Source organism: Schistocerca gregaria, chromosome 6 (genome assembly GCF_023897955.1).
Source record: "Schistocerca gregaria isolate iqSchGreg1 chromosome 6, iqSchGreg1.2, whole genome shotgun sequence".
Classification (NCBI taxonomy): Eukaryota; Metazoa; Arthropoda; class Insecta; order Orthoptera; family Acrididae; genus Schistocerca; species Schistocerca gregaria.
In genome coordinates, this window is record NC_064925.1 from 518,823,610 (window position 1) to 518,843,217 (window position 19,608).

The window sequence follows — 19,608 nt, forward strand, 5'->3', positions numbered from 1 at the left end:
TTTCTCAGTAGTTTTCTAAATTTTTTATATAATTGCCATTCTTGCCGTGTAAGGCCTGCAGCCGTGATCACAGTAGCTTGTTCTTTTTTTTTTAAACATTATCTGTATCTGTATTTTATAGTGATTTGCTAAGTTGTAACGCACTGAAATCACTGTTATTTACAAATCGTTCAAATCGGTCTGAGCACTATGGGACTTAGCTTTTGAGGTCATCGGTCTCCTAGAACTTAGAACTACTTAAAACTAACTAACCTAAGGACACCACACACATTCATGCCGAGGCAGGATTCGAGCCTGCGACAGTATCGGTCACGCGGTGCCAGACTGTAGCGCCTAGAACCGCTCGTCCACTCAGGCCGGGTGTTATTTACACAATTGTTTATTCCTACGTTAATAAAGTGTAGATTTTTTTATTTACTGTTGAGTCTGTAATTACTGTTTTAAAAATAAATGTGTGGAAGGCAACCAATAGTGACTGATTACGGCCCCGTCCACAATCGTAACCGAATCCTGCCTTCCCTTGACTACCAGTTTCCAGGGAGAATAAAGCAGGATGCAGTAGTTTCCCCTACTATTCAGGACGTACCGTATAACGAAGAACCATTAATGATTGGTTACGTATCTGTGTTTACACAGCTTCTGTATCTTCTAACTACCATGTCCTTCAGGTATGATGGACTCTCTGACATAAGGAAGTTTGGGCCGCTCCTGCAGGCGTTCCCATAGCCAAAGTGGACAGAGTCTGCCTTTAGCAGTGGAACGAAGAGGACGTCTTGTTTACGTTTCGTCCACAGAGTACCATAGTCGTAGAGTTGTTTACCATTTCGTTGCAGCTAGCTTAGAATTAATCACAGCCGAAATGAAATGGCACTCCAACAGATAAGATCAGCTTTCAACCAGTCTATACAAGATCCCCGGCTTCTAAAGTTGAACGTTTTAATAATCGGATCCACATATCTATTAACGGCAGAGTCGTCTACGTCTGCTTAGCCAGTGAGGAAACGTGCAATGCGAGCAATCTCAAGTTCAAACCCTCCAAGGAGCATAGTGGAGCAGTCTCTATCGATGACACAGGGCTCGGCTTCCGTACACTACGAGTCTTTGAACTCCCATTCGAAGTACCCACTTATCGCCAAGTGGTCAGCCACATGGCCGAAAAATGGACCACTTTTACAACATAGGCAGTCGTCAACTAGATCAAAATTGAGTTTTCGAAACAGGTTTCTCGTACCTCACCACTGGCGGCTGTATGTCGCTCATTTGGTACGGCGATAGCCATATACTTGCTCCGATTGTGACCAAGAAGGTCCCATCATGATAGCGTGTCTACAACGAAAAATTGCTCAGATCTCGACAGGTGAAGCTGTGACTCCTCCTATGTTCACGTCACCCCTCTTCAATTACTCACTCTTTCCACGAATGGCAGCCCCCTCCGACATCGCCACGCTAGTCAAATAGACGCTGTTAAAAGGGCGATATGGTTGAGTCAGAAGTACTGGAGCTATGCACTACTATTGCGCCCCTTTCAGAGGACAATCAACGATCGATCTTGCAGGAGCGTATGGATGAGAAGATGGACAATGACGCTTGGGTGATGCCGATCGTAGCCCTTCTTCCCATAGAAGAGCGGTCGAAGGGCTCCACCCCGTTCAGATACTGAAACATAAGTCCTCAAACAACGCTTCCCGCGAAAAGAAACGGTGGCGTGCTGCGTCGGACGACGGCCTGCTGCGAAAATTTGAAAAGGATTTGCACAGTCCGTCGCTGGTGACGGTGACACAGAGGTGGTAGTAGTACCACACCCTGCAGATCGCATTGGCGATAGCTTCTGTCCTCCGGCCGCGTCTTTAGGACAGAATCGGATGGAGATACCCGCGTCAGGTCAGTAGCCTGTAGTGGCAGCAGAGCCAGAAGTGAGATATCTCGTCGACAGTCCACAGTACCTCATAGCAATTCGGTCACCACTCAAGAGATTTCACTCCACCTCTGTTGAACCCGTATCACTGTCGGTGACTGCGACTACCAACATCAACACTATATAGACACGCACTACGTTATTCTTGCTGAACGTTACTGCGAACGATATAGCCTTTCTGCAGGAAGTATATGTCAACGACTTGGTGGACACACACGGCTATGATGCGAGCGTGACACTCATCCCTCTCACAGGCAACGATGTCGCTAGAGTTCTACGGGAAGGAACAGTGGCGGAAAACATTCATTTCTCCTCAGGGATCAACGAATGGCACTCAAAGTGCTGGGCATAAGGCTCATCAATACCTACTCAGCTTCTGGCCGAACAGAAGTCCTAAACGTTCATATTGCTGAAGAGAACATGCCGCTCTTTCAAGGCCGCCACGACCATCTTATGCTCAGGGATGTTTTCAGTTACTTCCTAGCACCGAAAGAGCAGCTCACACGACATAATTCCCGTCCGAAAATCTGGACTCTAATCTAGGACCTTCCAATGGACCACAGTTGGGAGCATATTTACTGCCATCGACCTTGATTCACACAGTCCACGATTCGCCTTACATGTGTGCCATCAACCGTCGTTGACATTCACTTTGCAGAAGCTGCAGTCCGTGGAAGCTATATGTTGCTCAACTGGCTTCCCTGAATTTATTTATTTATTTATTTATTTATTGTTCCGTGGGACCAAATTAAAAGGTATCCATGGTCATGGAACGAGTCAATACATGGAATTATAACATGATAGTAGAAACAGACAAAATGAAATATGAGTAAAATATTCAGGCGACAATTCTTAAGTTTAAATAAAGAAAATCAACACTGTAACACTGGAATTTGCTTAATTTTTCAGCTCTCCCAGGAGCTCCTCGACAGAATAGAGGGAGCGAGCCATGAGAAAATTCTTCAGTTTACACTTAAAAGCGTTTGGACTACTGCTAAGATTTTTGAGTTCTTGTGGTAGCTTATTAAAAATTGATGTAGCAGAATAGTGCACTCCTTTCTGCACAAGAGTCAAGGAAGTGCATTCCACATGCACATTTGATTTCTGTCTAATATTAAGTGAGTGAAAGCTGCTAACTCTTGGGAATAAGCTAATAGTGGCCGCAGCACTGACCCTTGGGGAACGCCCCACTTAACAGTGCCCCATTGGGACTGAACATCACTACCTCTCTCAATATTGCGGAGAATTGCCTTCTGCTTTCTGTTCTTAAAGTAAAAGACAAGCCAATCGTAAGCTGCTGCGCTTACTCCATAATGGTCCAACTTCTGCAGTAATATTTTGTGGTCAACACAGTGAAAAGCCTTCGTTAAATCAAAGTAAACACTTAGCGTTCGCAACCTTTTATTTAATCCGTCCAAAACCTAACAGAGAAAAGAGAGTATAGCATTTTCAGTTCTTAAACCATTTCTAAAACCAAACTGTACATTTGACAGCAAATGATGTGAATTTACATGCTCCAGTAACCTTGTATATACAACCTTCTCGATAACTTTAGCAAACACCGATGGCATAGAAATATGTCTATAATTGTCAACATTATCCCTGTCTCCCTTTTTATAAAGTGGCTTCACTACCGAGTACTTTAATCGGTCAGGAAACCGACCACTCCTAAAGGAAAAGTTACAGATATGGCTAAGTACTGGGTTAACATACATAGAACAATACTTCAGTATTCTGCTAGATGCCCCGTCATATCCGTGACAGTTCTTGGTCTTTAGTTATTTAAGTATTAACTCAATCTCCCTCTTGTCAGTATCATCGTGGAGCATTTCAGGTAACAGTCTCGGAACCCTTTTTTCTACGAGCGCTATATGATTCCCTGTTGGGACTAGGTTTCTATTTAGTTCACCTGCTATATTCAGAAAGTGATTATTAAATACTGTACATATATGCGACTTATCAGTAACACGGACATTCCCACTATGCACTAATTCTATGTCCTCGACCTGTCTCTGCAGACCAGCGACTTCCGTTACGACTGACCATATGGTTTTAATTTTATCCTGAGACAGCTATTCTATCTGCATACCACATACTTTTTGCCTTCCTAATAACCTTTTTAAGCACCTTATAGTACTCTTTGTAATGGGCTGCTGCATTTAGATTTTGACTATTTCTAACGTTTTGATATATTGCCACTTTGTTCTACAAGATATTCTTATCCCTTTAGTCAGCCTCCCAGGATGCCTGTTTGTGCTAGTACACTTTTTTGAACTTTCTAACAGAAAGCAGCTTTCGCAGAGCACGAGAAAAGTCTTGAGGAAAGCATTATATTTATAGTCTACTGTATCAGCACTATAAACATCTTGCCACTCTTGTTCCTTGACAAGGTTTACAAAGGTCTCTACAGCAACTGGATCAGCTTTCCTAAAAAGTTGATAACTATATCTAACATGTGTTGCAGCACAAAAATCTTTTAGAGTTAAAATTTGTGCATCATGATCTGAAAGGCCATTCACCTTTTTGCTAACAGAATGCCCTTCTAGTAATGAGGAATGAACAAAATGTTGTCTATGGTTGTTCTACTTTTCCCTTTCACTCTCGTTGGAAAGAAGACGACTTGCATAAGATTATATGAATTAAGGAGGTCTACCAGCATCCTTTTCCTTGCACAATCACTTATACAATTAATATAGAAGTCACCACATATAACTAACTTTTTGTATTTCCTATAAAGTGAACCCAGAACCACTCTAGCTTTAGCAAAAATGTTGTGAAATCGGAGTCTGGGGATCTATAAATACCAACAGAAGTTTAGCTCCACTAAATTTAACCACTCCAGCACAACATTCAAACACCTTTTCAGTGCAGTACTTTCAAACATCAATTGACTCAAATGGGATACCGTTTTTCACATACATAGCTACTCCCCCACACCGCAAAGAGCTCCTCGAAAAGCTGCCAGCCAACCTGTATCCTGGTAAAGGAAGCCTCTGAATTATCTCCTTATTTAAGAAGTGTTCAGATATACCAGTAATTTCAGAGTCCACATCTATAATCAGTTCACTAACTTTCTCTCTAATACCTTGTATATTTTGATGAAATGTACTAATTCTCTCGTTAATCGGATACCTAAGCTTTGTCGAAAGTTGTTTCTTTGTCAGAGACTTCCCTTAAGCAGGAATACCTATCAGCTGACTTCAATCTAAAAAAGGCACAGCTCTAACACCCACTACTACAGGAAATTTCCCATGAGTGATCCCACCACTCCCAACTATGCTGTCACATATAAGCTTTGCCAACCTCCCTCTTCCATAATTGTTGAGGAGCAGGCCATGTCTAGTGAAACGCGTCCTGCTGATAGACTCCACCGACATCACTGAAGTGTGACTCATGCCTTCTGTCATCAGCGCACCCCAAAGTCCCATATTATTACGCCTGACGGCTGTATTGAGATAAGGCCGATCGTGACGCTGAAGCAGTTCCACGAAATAGACATTCGTGTTGCCAGTCTGAGTGGCTATCTTTTCCAGGTCACCATCTATGTCATACTCCCCAACCCTGTCAATACTATTACCAGCTCCACGCACAATCACTACCTGATCCTCTTCAGTAAAATCCCTACATAACACCCTATGTTAACAGTCACCTGAGCCAATCCTGTATTAGGCTTCACAATGCTGGTGACCTGGTACTCACTCCCCAACACTACCTGCAAATTCTGGTCTACCCCTCTACCATGAGAACTACCTAACAGCAGAACCTTCTTCTTTCTCTTAGACTTTGCAACTGTCCTAGCCACCGTAACTGCTGAGGTCTGCTGCATACTTCCTACATCTACAGCTACTAGAGATTTCTGCCAAGCCATTGAGACATGTGGCATTCGTGTGAAATCTGCACTCCGTGGATATCCTACGACGATCAACTGGTTGTTGGACTGCACCAACCTGCCAAACTGGTCATGAGACGAACACTGATAATCTGTAGTCAAGACTGCTCAGAGTTACTCTGACATACGCCTGATTTCTGCTTCAAGGTACTGCAGGACTGTGTTGCTATGGTGCCATCACCAGAATGACAAACGGTGATTCACTGTGCTAAGAGTCAGATTACTGCTCACAGGTAGCGCAACATAGAGAGGCTGGTAGGTTCGATAGCAAGTGAACTCTCATCTATGTTCCACGTGCTTAGTGAAAGTAAACGACGCCGAAGAGCGCTGGCTCACTCAGTCGGCACAAAAGACGTCGTCGCCTCTCCTCAAGATGCAACACAGTCAGCGTATTCCACAACCATTATTCCTATCTTTACTCGTCTTAAACTTCTGACACGATGACATTGGAAGTTGTTTCTCAGACGATTTACGGCTCCGTTGTCCCAGAAATGGAGTCGATGTTGCTGGAAGACATTTGAGAACAGGGAGTGACTTGTAAAGAGCTGGCAAACAAGTCTCCGTACCCTGACCAGCCTCCTCTTAGGATTAAAAAATTGCATAGGTTGTCGACGGGATCATCGAGGAACGCAATATGTGGAAACCACTAGCTAGAAGAAATTGTCAGGATGGCGTAATATGCGTTAAAAGCTGAGGTAATACCTCCACGGGTGGAAGCGAATGAATAGGACAAAAGTGTATGAGAAGACATCGAAGGGAATACATAACGATGAGCCAAAACATTATGACCATATTTTTCTTACTTTTTAATGTAGAACAACAGCGATTCTACGTGACAGGAATTCGACAAATTCTGGTAGGTTTTCACAAGTACGTGGCACCAGATGTGTACTTATAATTCCCATAAATGGCTCATGAGCGCAGACATGGCGCCAAACAGCGTCGAAGATGCGATCCAAAGGCTTCAGATCAATCATAAAGATGTGCAGGTACTCCACAGTAATGTTCACGTGGCCTTGTAGCACTTGCCTGTCATGGCACCTTGTTACTACCACAGTCTCGTAGAAGTTTAGGTGTAGGTCCCTAAAGCTTGATTTCGATCTCGCCCCTCCTCCACACCCCCCCCCCAACACCCCCTGCGAGACCTACATACGTGGCGTGGGGCATGTTTCGACAGGTTGAGGGCATGAACGATGTCTCTGAGGAAGACGTACTTGGTTATGTAGAACAGAACCCGACTCTGAACACTCTAAACAGGTGCGTACAGTGATGTGGGAGATCATCAAACTCATTTACAACTAAACGGTACATTTCTGGACATTCGTTTCTTGTCAGAACCTCGTCTACTATGTCCGCTATGTAACTCCCAAGAGCCTCGTAGCAGGAACTGTAAACACTCAGTCGATGACAAAACGGTGTTCTGGAAGAAGGGATGGGAGAAAATCTTGGAAGTTTCGGTTTTCTGTAATTCGGTGTTGCATAGGCAGTAGTTATGAAAGAGGAAATGTAAGAGAGGATTGAGGTGGAGAAATGGGCTAACGTCTGGTGGTATAGAGAGATCTGAGGGTGGGGCTCAAGAACTGGGGATCGATAAAAATACATCCTTCCGGAAACGAAGAACGTGGCAACGTCGATTTGGTGCTTTTTGTAAGTTATAGTGAGCAATAGACGGAAGATACTTAATTGCTTTAGTACACTTTGGCAAGTGCGATTCATATATCTGACAAAAGCCCCTAATGTCCAACGTATTTATAATACTTGTTAAGTGGAAGTAGGCTCTCATAAAGCACAACAATTTAGAGGATGAAATTCGTTTCCTGAAGTAATTTTGATGATATAATACTTTTCCTTTTCTTAATTGTATTTGGATGTTCCCACAGCAGTAGTAAAATAATAACGTACGTCGTCAAGCTGAGAATAGCAAATAAAACTTGTCTGAACAAGATTCAGAGAGCCACTGGTGGTACAGACAGCAGTGAGAGGTGCTCACTTTCACGTGACTCGACAGATGGCACGTGGCTGTACTTGTCAGGAGGGCACAGGAGTTACTTGGCTCAGAAGTTGTGTTCACCAAGTGGACTACATCAGCACGAGTGCGCGAGGGAGATATATGGAGGGCAGCTTGTGCTGCGTACCTGCTGAGGGCGGTGTTAAATCCGTACGAGACATCTTTAAAATTCTGTGTTGGCAGATAAGCAGGGCTCTGTCAGCAGAGGGCTCGACGGTGATGAACATTTCAGCTAATTTACTGTGCATAAACACAGACTCGTGCATAGCAGTGCTGATTAATATGTATGAAACACATTGCATTTCAAATAAAACATTTTCAGTAATGTGACCTTCATTACTTGTTATGTACTAACAGGATGATTCCTGAGCATTATTTTTTGTGTATAGTTATTTTAGGCACAAAATCTATTATCCCATATACTTAATACAAAATTTTAAATAGTTTTTTGTTTTGTTTTTATAAGAATAAGAACCAAAAATTATAGTCGAGCTCATTGTAGAGATATGTACAAAATGTTGGCGATCTTAGCTACACAATGTAAGTACACTTACCAATCAAAGATGCGCATCAAAAATAACATTGCTACTTATTTCACAAACAGCTCTGTCCATGACCATATGAAAGGAGCTGTAATAATTGTCAACTTCCTGGTTATCAAATGTTTCGCGCCTGTTACTCACGAGCAGACTTTGCTGTGATTTCTGTAACTCCTACTCCTTATCTATGTAGCCACTCTTGGCCCAGCTACGCTGGTTTGTCTTAACTATGTTTCTGGAGAGCGTACTGGTTCAGCCAATGAGAAGTGGGGGCGGCTGAGTAGACATCATGAGTTGCAGTTTTTGCAGACAAACAAGAAGGGAGGAAGATTAGGATTTAACGTAATCTCGCGAACGACGTCATTAGAGGTTCAACACGAGCGCGGAAGGAAACCATGCTTGTCTTTTCGAAGGTACAATACTGACATTTACATGGAGCGGTTTAGGGAAATGGGGGAAACCCAAAATCTGAATAACCGGAGGCGGTCTTGAACAGTCTTCCACATCCACATCCGTTCTCTGCAAATTACTGTGAAGGTCAGGGCAGAAGGTACGTTATTAGAGATTTTTCCTGTTCCGTTCATGTATGAAGCATAATTTAAATGCCTCTGACCGTGCAGTAATTAATGTCATCTTGTCCTCAAAATGTCTATGATAGCGATACGTAGGGAATTTTTTTAGCACATTCCCAGAGTCAACTTCCAAAGCGGGTTCCCGAAACGTTGTAAGTAGACTTTCTTGGGATAGTTCACGTCTGTTTTCAGGAATCTAACAGTTCAGCTCTTTCAGCGTATCTGGAATATTCTCCCGCCGGTCAAACAAACCTGTGAACATTCGTACTGCCTTTCTTTGTATACTTTCAATAATCCTTGTCATTTCCACCTGCTGTTGGTCCCACACAGTATTTTACAATGGGTCGCAAGTAATCTCCTTTGCAGATCGAATGATCCAAACTCTGTAAGGCAAATCCAACACCTTCCATGAAAACCCTGACATGCTAAGCAAATCCATTAGTATGTCACATAGCTCCGAATAAATCGTGACATTAAATTAACCAAAGTAATACAAGTAACGAGTGAGCAAATGGAATACCACAGACTAACACAAGAATGCATAAATGCATGTCATACCTTCCCACCGTGAGACAGACGCAGTTCCGAGGGGAGAAACGAGAACAGAAGCCGAGAGCAGAACTGTGTTAAGCTGGAAGGCCCTACGATAAGGGAAGGACAGCCACGTCTCCAGCTAACCGCTAGGACCACCGCCCCAGTCCATGTTAAAAGCTAGAGCCCTCCAGAAGAACAGTATAGATCTTACGACAACACTAAGAGGACCATACCAGCTGCAAGTTTTAGCGTGAGACTTTTTCGCGTCTCTGTTAAGTCGCAAACTTTAAAAACATTGTCCCAGCACGAAAAGTATAACGTTTCTCATTGGGTGGACAGACGTTTTGTAGGCGGAACTTAAGGTTAACATTGAGACCCTGATTGATCAGATGAAAACACAGCCAGATAGTTTTTTAAACAAACTTCGGTAAATTGTAGTAAGGAGAAGTTACGAGAGAGTTGCTTCCGAGATGGCGAGATGAGCGGAGCTGTGCTGCCCGCCGTCGCCCTGACGCTGCCTAAACACCGATAAGGTAATGAACGCACGTGATGCCGCATATTTGAGTGCATAAGGCTTCATTCAGAACTGCAGAAGTCTCATCTGTTACACCTCCTTTTCGCATAATACTAGTGTCGATGTAAATTAAAGCTCATGGTGTTCACATTTGCCACTTGAAGTAAAAATCTGAAACGCGATGATTTCCCTGTTATATAATTATTGAGAAGCCACTGTAATTTACGACAAGTTAGATAAGTAATTAAAGATAATTGAGGGTCACTGTAGACCATTTTTATAGTTTTCCCTCTTGTAAAACTTAATTTAAACCTAGATTATAGATGTGATATGGCATAGGTCATCCTTCGATCGATTGTAGAACTTGGAAACCCATTCAGGGAATATTCGTTCACATTTTTGTTGAATGCAGTTGGTTTTTACCATCCTGTATTAAAACATCTCCTTTTATCAATAGTGCAATTTATAAACAATGTTTTGTGAGTAGAATAAAATTTCCAATGGTAAACATAATTGCTTTTTCGACGTTATTTTACCAGCTAACTAAAAATAGGAAAGCCTTGAACCCCTTCCACTAAATTTAGTTAGTATTAAGATTCTTTTACAGGGAGTGCAGTGGAGATGACACTGAAATCATTAAGCATTTGATTATATCATCGGTAGTCTCACTGAACTCTTCTGAACTCTACATGTCATGTGTGGTCTGGCGTCTCCTTACCAGCAACAGGTCCCAGGTTCAAACTAGTCAATTCACTAAAAAACACGCTCAAAGCGTCGTTGCACGAAAGTGGTAGGGAGACTTAGAGCAAACAGACACCACGAAGAATGTTAGAACTCTCCTACCTATTTTAATTTTATCGACTACCGCCCCTATGCGATAGTTACATTTCATGTACCTGCAAAGTGTTACACCGAAGTATTTCTATGAGTTTACTGATTCCAATTGTGCCTTCCTGGTAGTATAGTCATATGACACAAAGTTGTTTTTTTTTCAATTTGTGAAGGGCATAATTTCACATTTCTGAACATTTAAAGCATGTTGCCAATGTTTGCGCTACTTTGAAGATCCCGGTGAAAATTTGTCCAGTTTCTTTTAGACTGTACTTCATTATACATAACTACCTTATTTGCTAAAAATCGGATGTCACTATTAACAATGTTCGCAAAGTCATTAACAGGTGACTTGAATAGCAAGGGGCCAACCACATTTCACTGGAGTACACCCGAAGTTAGCTCTACATGTGCCGATGACTCTCCATTCAAGACAACTTGATGTGTCCTCTCCGTCAATAAATGATCAATCCAATCACAAATTTCGCATGTATTCAATACGATAGTAATAAGTGTAGTTGTGGTACTGAGTCATGCTGTTCGGAAATCGAGAAATATTGCATCTACCTGACTGCCTTGATCCATGGCTTTCAGTACGACATGCGAGAAAAATGCGAGTTAGGTTTCGAGAACATCGACTATGTGAATCCAATCCTGGCTGGCATGGCGGAGATCATTCTGTTCGAGACACCTTATTATGTTTGAGCTCAGAATATGCTTTAAGATTCTATAACAAATGAATATAAACAATATTGGACGATTTATCTGTGGATCACTTGTGCTACCCTTCTAGGGTACTGGTGTGATGCTCGCTTTCTTCCAGCTATAGGGCCCAAGTTTTTGTTGGAGGTATCTTATATGGATTGCACTGATGCGGCAAAGTCTTGGAAAAGCAATATGCACATATACAGGTGCCAGTACTGTCGCGTGCAGAAGGTTTAGAAAATAGTGCTTTGCTCTCATCTGTACATAGGTGTTTCATGGAAAAGGATTACTTACGTGATTAAGGAGTTTTGGTATTTGGGGAGCAAAATAACTGATGATGGTCGAAGTAGAGAGGATATAAAATGTAGACTGGCAATGGCAAGGAAAGCGATTCTGAAGAAGAGAAATTTATTAACATAGAGTATAGATTTATGTGTAAGGAAGTCGTTTCTGAAAGTAATTGTAGGGAGTTTAGCCGTGTATGGAAGTGAAACATGGACGATAAATAGTTTGGACAAGAAGAGAATATAAGATTTCCAAATATGGTGCTATAAAAGAGTACTGAAGATTAGATGGGTAAATCACATAACTAATGAGGAGGTATTGAATAGAATTGGGGAGAAGAGGAGTTTGTGGCACAACTTGACTAGAAGAAGGGATCGATTGGTAGGACATGGTCTGAGGCATCAAGGGATCACCAATTTAGTAATGGAGGGCAGCGTGGAGGATAAAAACCGTAGAGGGAGACCAAGAAATGAATACACTAGGAAGATTCAGAAGAATGTAGGTTGCATTAGGTACTGGGAGATGAATAAGCGTGCATAGGATAGAGTAGCATGGAGAGCGGCATCAAAAAAGTCTCAGGAATGAAGACCAAAACAACAACAACAACGTCATTAAGGCCGCACGACGGGTATTAACAGGCTTTGAACTCGGAATGATAGACTAAAATAGACGCGTGGCATATGGCATTGCCGTTACGGAATTCAATATTCCAACTTCCACAGTGTCAAGAGTGTGCCGAGAACATCGAATTTCAGGTATTACCTCCCACCACGGATAACGCAGTTCTCTTAATGATCGAAAGCACCGGCGTTTGCGTTAGAGTTGTCAGCGTTAAAGGACGAACAACACTGCATGAAGTAACAGCAGATATGAATGTGGATCGTACGACTAACGTTTCCGTTAGGACAGACCGGCGAAATTTGGCGTTAATTGGATATGGCAGCAGACGACCGACGCGATTGCCTTTGCTAACAGCACGACATCGACTGCAGTGATTCTGCTGGGCCCTTGATGGTATCGGCTGGACCCTAGACGAATTGAAAACCTTGGTCTGATCTGAAATAATGACAGGGTTCGGGTGTGGCGCACACCCAACGAAGCCATGGATCCAAGTGTCCAACAAGGTACTGTGCATGCTTTTGGTGGCTCCATAATGGTGTGGGCTGTTTTTACGTGGAATACACTGGGTCCTCTAGCCTAGCTGAACCGATCATTGACTTGAAATTATGTTGGGCTACTTGGAGGTCATTTTGAGCCGTTCGTGTATTATATTTTCCCTAACGACTATGGAATTTTTATGGATGAGAATGTACCACGTATCTGGGACACAATTGTTTGCGATTGGTCTGAAGATCATTCTGGACAATTCAGTCGAATTATTTGGCCACCCAAACAGCTGGACATGAATCACATAGAATATTTATAGGACATATTGGAAAGGCCAGATCGCTCACAAAACCATGCACCGGGAATAGTTTCGATATTACGGACTGCTACAGAGATAGCACGGCTCAGTATTTCTGCAGGGGACTTCGAACGACTTGTTGAGTTCGTGCAATACGCTTGGCAAAAGAAGTTGTGACACGGTATTGGGAGGTATCTCATGATTTTTGCCACCCCCACTGAATAGGTAACAGAGGGGGTAATTCTGCGTCAAATTGCGTATAGAATCTGATAGGGATTCCATCGAGCCCTGTTAAATTGTTCACTCTTAACGATTTCTGCTGTTTTCAACGCCACTGACAATAATCTTCATTTTACTCATCTTTTCAGTGATACGAGAATTAAACTGAACAAAAATCCTGGGTTATGATGAGGTGATTTAGGAAATGACTGTCGGCAGAGAAATCATACCAGCATTTAGCAGGCGTCATATTGGAAGTGTTGTAAAACATAGTCACTAATATGAGCCTAGGTAACAAGACCGTGAACATTGTGAAAGATACTCATCAAAGCGAGGTTTTAAGTAAAATTCAGAACTTCAAGGCAAGAACTGGGGCTAGATAGGAGAAAGTTGTCCCCAGTGTTCCTCATTTGTCTGAAGGAGAATGGGTTTCGTGAATGAATACAGATCCTTACAGATCATTTTAGATTGATAATCTATTCCAAAACTGACAAGTTGTTAGCAGTTACCCAAACTTCACAGATGACCTAATCGTTACAGTATCCAGTGTACAAAGGCTGCTTACCAACTCTCTTCCAACTACTTAGCAGCAAAAAATGACTTATATATTATCATCAACAAGAGAGGCCCAGTGACAAGTGTCAGAGATGCATCTGATACGATCCCATTTGGATAACTAATACAACTCCTTCAGAAACCTTGGACATGAATTACTATTAAATTCCGTATGGACGTAGCAATGAACAAACTTAAAACATCTCTCAGGTCTCGACGTTCCTTTCTCTCCATCCAAAATTCCAACACTATAACACCATAGTGAGACATCCAATACGATATGCCTTAGAGTACCTGTACAGAACATTGTCAGAAATGGGAAACGGGGAAAGCTTGGTCTAAAGGAAAGAAAGAATCTGAGATAAATGGTACGCCTCATCAAAGAAAATGCTGCACACAGGTTCACACAGTAAAGGAACTTTATCAACATTCTGAGGACATTATAAAAAAGAGAAAGAGGGGGTTTATCTTCTACAGTCATGTAGTCAGAATGGGTAGGTGGACGCTCACGTCATGGATCTTCATCATTCTGTCTACAGGAAAAGTGACTAACGTCATGTGGACGAGACTGCTTATGGAAGATCCTTAACACTTACAAACTGAATACAACAACATTCGAAAAAAACATCGCAAATGATTGCTTACGATACTCTCCCCTTTTACTAACAGCTATAAAAAATGCGTCTGGGGACTAGACTGAGATGGATACAGGAATGGATAGAAATTCATAGTGTCACGGTGAGAGAGCACAGAGCTAAGGGGAAAGCTCGCCAGAATGAAGAACAGCGTTGTCAACTGTAGGCCTAAACGGAATATAATTATAATAATATATGACGTCTGAAAAACATAGTTTCCTAAGGAAGTTACCAATAGTGAGATAGAAACATTGAACGCTGCCAAACGACATAAAACTCTTTGTCTGATCAACGAAATAACGTGTTCATGAAGACAGGAACTCGAGGTGGCACTGACAACGATAGGGTCTGAAATAATGAAGCGAAAATGATGGAAAGATGCAGTGTAATTTATGTTCGGCGTTATGAGTAATGACGCAGTAGCTCTACTTTAAGAGGATCGAACTTGGCTTATTTTGAAGAATCTGCCTTTGCATTAACGTGAAGTGATCCACGGAAACCACAGAAGACCAGTATCAGAAAGACCAAACAGGTTAATAAACCTTGCTGAAACGAATCCAGTCCGCTAACAAATGCGTCAGCATTCATTCCAGTTGTAGGCACCTTTCGCAAATGTAATGCACTGAAGAGTCAAAGAAACTGCTACGCCTGCCTCATATCGTGTAGGGATCCCGCCAGCACGTATAAGTGCTGCAACATGACGTGGCATGGACTCGACAAACATCTAAAGTAGTGCCGGAGGGAAATGATGCTATGAATCTTGCAGAGACTACGAGGGAGTGGAGATCTCTTCTGAACTGTAAGTTGCAAGGCATTCCAGATATGCACAATCAGGACATCTCGTAAAATCGGGTGTACTGCCGGTGGTCCGCGTCTTCCCAACACGATATTTCGACGTCGTAACTCGGCGTCTTCATCAGGTGTTCCCTGAGACTGGTTGGCGAGCTGACCTCGTCCCATATTTATACCTGGGCGGTGTGTGGTGCTCCCTATGCCGTCCGCGCCCGCTGTATCCATTTCTGTCGGTGGTATCAGTCTCTAGGCGCTTCCTCTTCGGTCCGCGCCCGTTGCGCCTCTCTTCTGAGGTATCGGACGTCCCAAGGCGTTCCCTATTGGGTCCGCGCCCGATAGGCGCGATCCTAGCACTATCATGGCTCTGCTCAAGCTCCTTATGCCGTCCGCGACCGCGGCGAGTTTCCCTCGTGGCCGAGCCATTGTCCTGGCCTTCTGAACCCAGTATGCGCCTGTGAGGTGCGCTTCCTGTGGGATCCGACTGTTGTTGGAGCTGCATATTATGATGGCCATCATCCAAGGAGCTTGCTGCCGCCTGGTGTCGCGTATGCCTTTCTGTTCCGTTACTTATACCCTTGGACGTCTGTAGTTCATTCCTGGAGGATGGAACTTCCTTCCGTTGTTTCAGTAGTAGTTCCAAAGCAGGATTCCACGCAGTACTAAGCTGATATCCTGCTTCTCGGTTGATCAAGTTCTCCGTCATCTTGATTTCAATCGATTCATTAATGACACTAGCCCAGAATCGGGGGGTCTGAGCCAGGATCCTAGTTTTGTCATACTCCATGGTGTGCTCAAGGTCAAGGCAATGTTCTGCTATTGCAGATTTAGTTACCTGTCGTAACCTGGTGTGTCTCTGGTGTTCTTTACATCTTATTTCAACTGTTCTTGTAGTTTGGCCGATGTAAGCCATCCCGCATTCACACGGTATATGGTAGACACCAGGTTTCCTTAACCCCAAATCATCCTTGACAGTTCCAAGGAGCGTCCTGATCTTGTTAGGTGGGCAGAACACACTCTTGATATTGTGTTTCTTCAGGATTCTGCTGATCTTGGCAGATATAGGCCCCGAATATGGTAGAAAGGCTACTTTCCTGGTCTCTTCTTCCAGGCGCCTAGAGACTGATACCACCGACAGAAATGGCCACAGCGGGCGCGGACGGCATAGGGAGCACCACACACCGCCCAGGCATAAATATGGGTCGAGGTCAGCTCGCCAACCAGTCTCAGGGAACACCTGATGAAGACGCCGAGTTACGACGTCGAAATATCGTGTTGGGAAGACGCGGAGCACCGGCAGTACACCCGATTTTACGAGATGTCAGCAAATCGCCGGGAAAATCTTAGAAATTACATGCACAATCATGTTCACATCTGGGGCGTTTGGTGGCCAGCTGAAGCATCTAAGCTCAGAGGAGTGTTCCTAGAGCCACTCTCTAGCAATTGTTGACTTGTGGGGTGTCGCATTGTCCTGCTGGAATCACCCAAATCCGTTGGAATACACAATGAAGATAATGGATACAGGTGACCAGACAGGATGCTTACGTAAATGTCACCTGTCAGAGACGTATCTAGACGAATCGGGGCCCCATATCACTACAACTGCACACTTCGCACACCATCACAGAGCCTCCACCAGCTTGAACAGTCTCCTGTTGATATGCAGGGTCTATGGATTAACGAGTTGTCTCCATACCCGTAGACGTCCTTCCGGTCGATACACTTTGAAACGAGACTCGTCCGATCAGGCAACACGTTTCCAGTCATCAACAGTCAGTCCAATGTAGATGTTGACTGGCCCAAGCGTGGTGTAAAGCCTTGTGTCGTGCAGTCATCAACGGTGCGGGAGTAGGCTCCCGTCTCCGGAATCCTACATCAATTATATTTCGCTGAATGATTCTCACGCTGTCACTTGTTGGTGGCCCAGCACTGAAATCTGCAGCAGTTTGCGGCGGAAGGTTTGCACATCTGTCACGAAGAACTATTCTCTTCAGTCGTCGTTTGTTCCGTTCTTGCTGGATCTTTTTCTGGCCGCAAGCCATGTCGGAGATTTGACGTTTAACCAGACTCCTGATATTCACGGTACACTCGTGAAATGGTCGTACGGGAAAATCACAACTTCAACGCCATCTCGGAGACACTCTGCCCCATCTCTCGTGCGCCGACCATAGCACCACGTTCAAACTCACTTAAATATTGATAACCTGTCATTGTAGCAGCAGTAACCGATCTAACAACTGCCCCAGACACTCATTGTCTTATATATGCGATACCGACCGCAGCGCCCTATTCTGCCTGTTGACGTATCTCTGTATTTGGAAACGCATGCCTGTACCAGTTTCTCTGGCACTTAAGTGTAGTTACGTCTTAATGACAAATAATGAAGGGAAAGTTGGATTAATCCTCCCGTCGAAGATGTCGTCATTAGCGAGGAAGCACAAGCTTAGAGTGGGCAACAAATAGGAGGAAAATAGATCGCATCCCTTCAGATGGAACCATGCCGGCATATGCCTTGATCGGTTTAGCGAAACCATAGAAAACCTAAACCCAGATGAACGGATGCGGAATCGAGCCTCATTCTTCTGGAATGCGAGTCTAGCGTCTTCCCACAGCGCATTGTCGCTCAGTTTAATAACTAACCCTGAGGGGAGAATACACTATCTGGCCAAAATCACCGTAACACTTATTATTGGACATTAGTATGGCATTTGTCAACCTTCCGCTTTTATGACGACTTGAGCTCCACTACGGACACTTTTAGTCAGGTTTCTAAATGTCTGTTGAAGAATGGCACCCTATTTGTCTTGAAGAGCCGCCACCAGAAGAGGTCGTGGTATTACACGCTGGGATCTAGAGCGAAGTCGAAGTTCTAACAAATCTCTCAGATTTTCCATTAGTTTCAGTTCGGGACTCTGACCAGGGCAGTCTACTTCTGAAATTTTATTCTTTACACACCATTACCATGATACAGTCATAGTCTCTGAACTGTGCCTCTGCTGTACGTAGTATACAATGTTGTAAGATGTGTTTAGAAGCTTCCACATCTAGCACTTTCTTAAGTGCAGCAAAGTGACCACATCCTAACCACGAAAAACAGCCGCATACAGTAACACCACCTCCTACGTATTACGCTGTTGTTGCTACAGATGACGGCAGGCTAAATTCTTAAGGTGTTCGCTAAACCGAAAACTTTCCATAGGATTGTCACAGAGTATAGCGTGATTCATCACTCCGAGTCACTTTTTCTAGTCATCCACTGTCCAGTTGTACCGCTCTTTACCTGTCGTCGATCGGCGTTTAATCTCGAGCTCAGAAACGTGTGGTGTATGAAGACCTACTCGACTACTGTGCCCCAACCTTTTAATCTCCCTACGCACCGTCTCTGTGATAGCTATACGGCTGGTAACAATATGGAACAAACTTGTGGTTCGTTCTGATTGTTTCATGGGAGATTTTAGAACCATCCTCCCCCAATGCTCTCCATCTCTGTCCGTTGTTGTAGGACACCTGCCTGGTTTTGGTTTACTTGGGGTTTCCACCTCACAGTTACATCACCAACAGTCGACTTGGGCAGCTTTAGAAAGGTTGAAATGTTCCTGAGAATTTAATATTAATATGAAACACAACGACTAGTACACGTTTAAAGTCGCTGAGCTCACATGACCGACTCACTGTGCTGTAACTGCTTCTCTACCGGCAACACCACGCCTCTTTTTACACTGATGTGTCCCCGTCTTGTGTCGTGTAGTGGTCAGTTTCTGATTACATAGCAAGGGAATAATTTTCATTAATTAGGATACTGCAAATACTAAATTGTTACAAAACCTCGTTGCCATAAGTTACATTTTTCTCTTCCCTATAACGGAAAATACGTGGCGAAAACTACCCCTCAGATTCTGTCATCAGGCTCTACAAAACTATTTTACTATTGTGGTAATTTAGATTGGGATGTGCTGAAAATTTTAATTTTTGTTTTCTTCATAAGAAACAGGACAAGTGCCTCTAGAACCGCAGATTCCTTTTTCTTTATGCGGCCCGCCACTAACTCCTCTTCTCTGCAAAACTTTTAATTATCGAGTAGCAATTGCAGCCTACGTCCTTGATTATCTGCTGGGTGTATCCCAATCTCTGTCCTCCTCTACAGTTCTTACCCTCTACAGCTCCGTCTAGTACCATGAACGTTACTCCCTGATGTCTTGGCAGATGCTCTGTC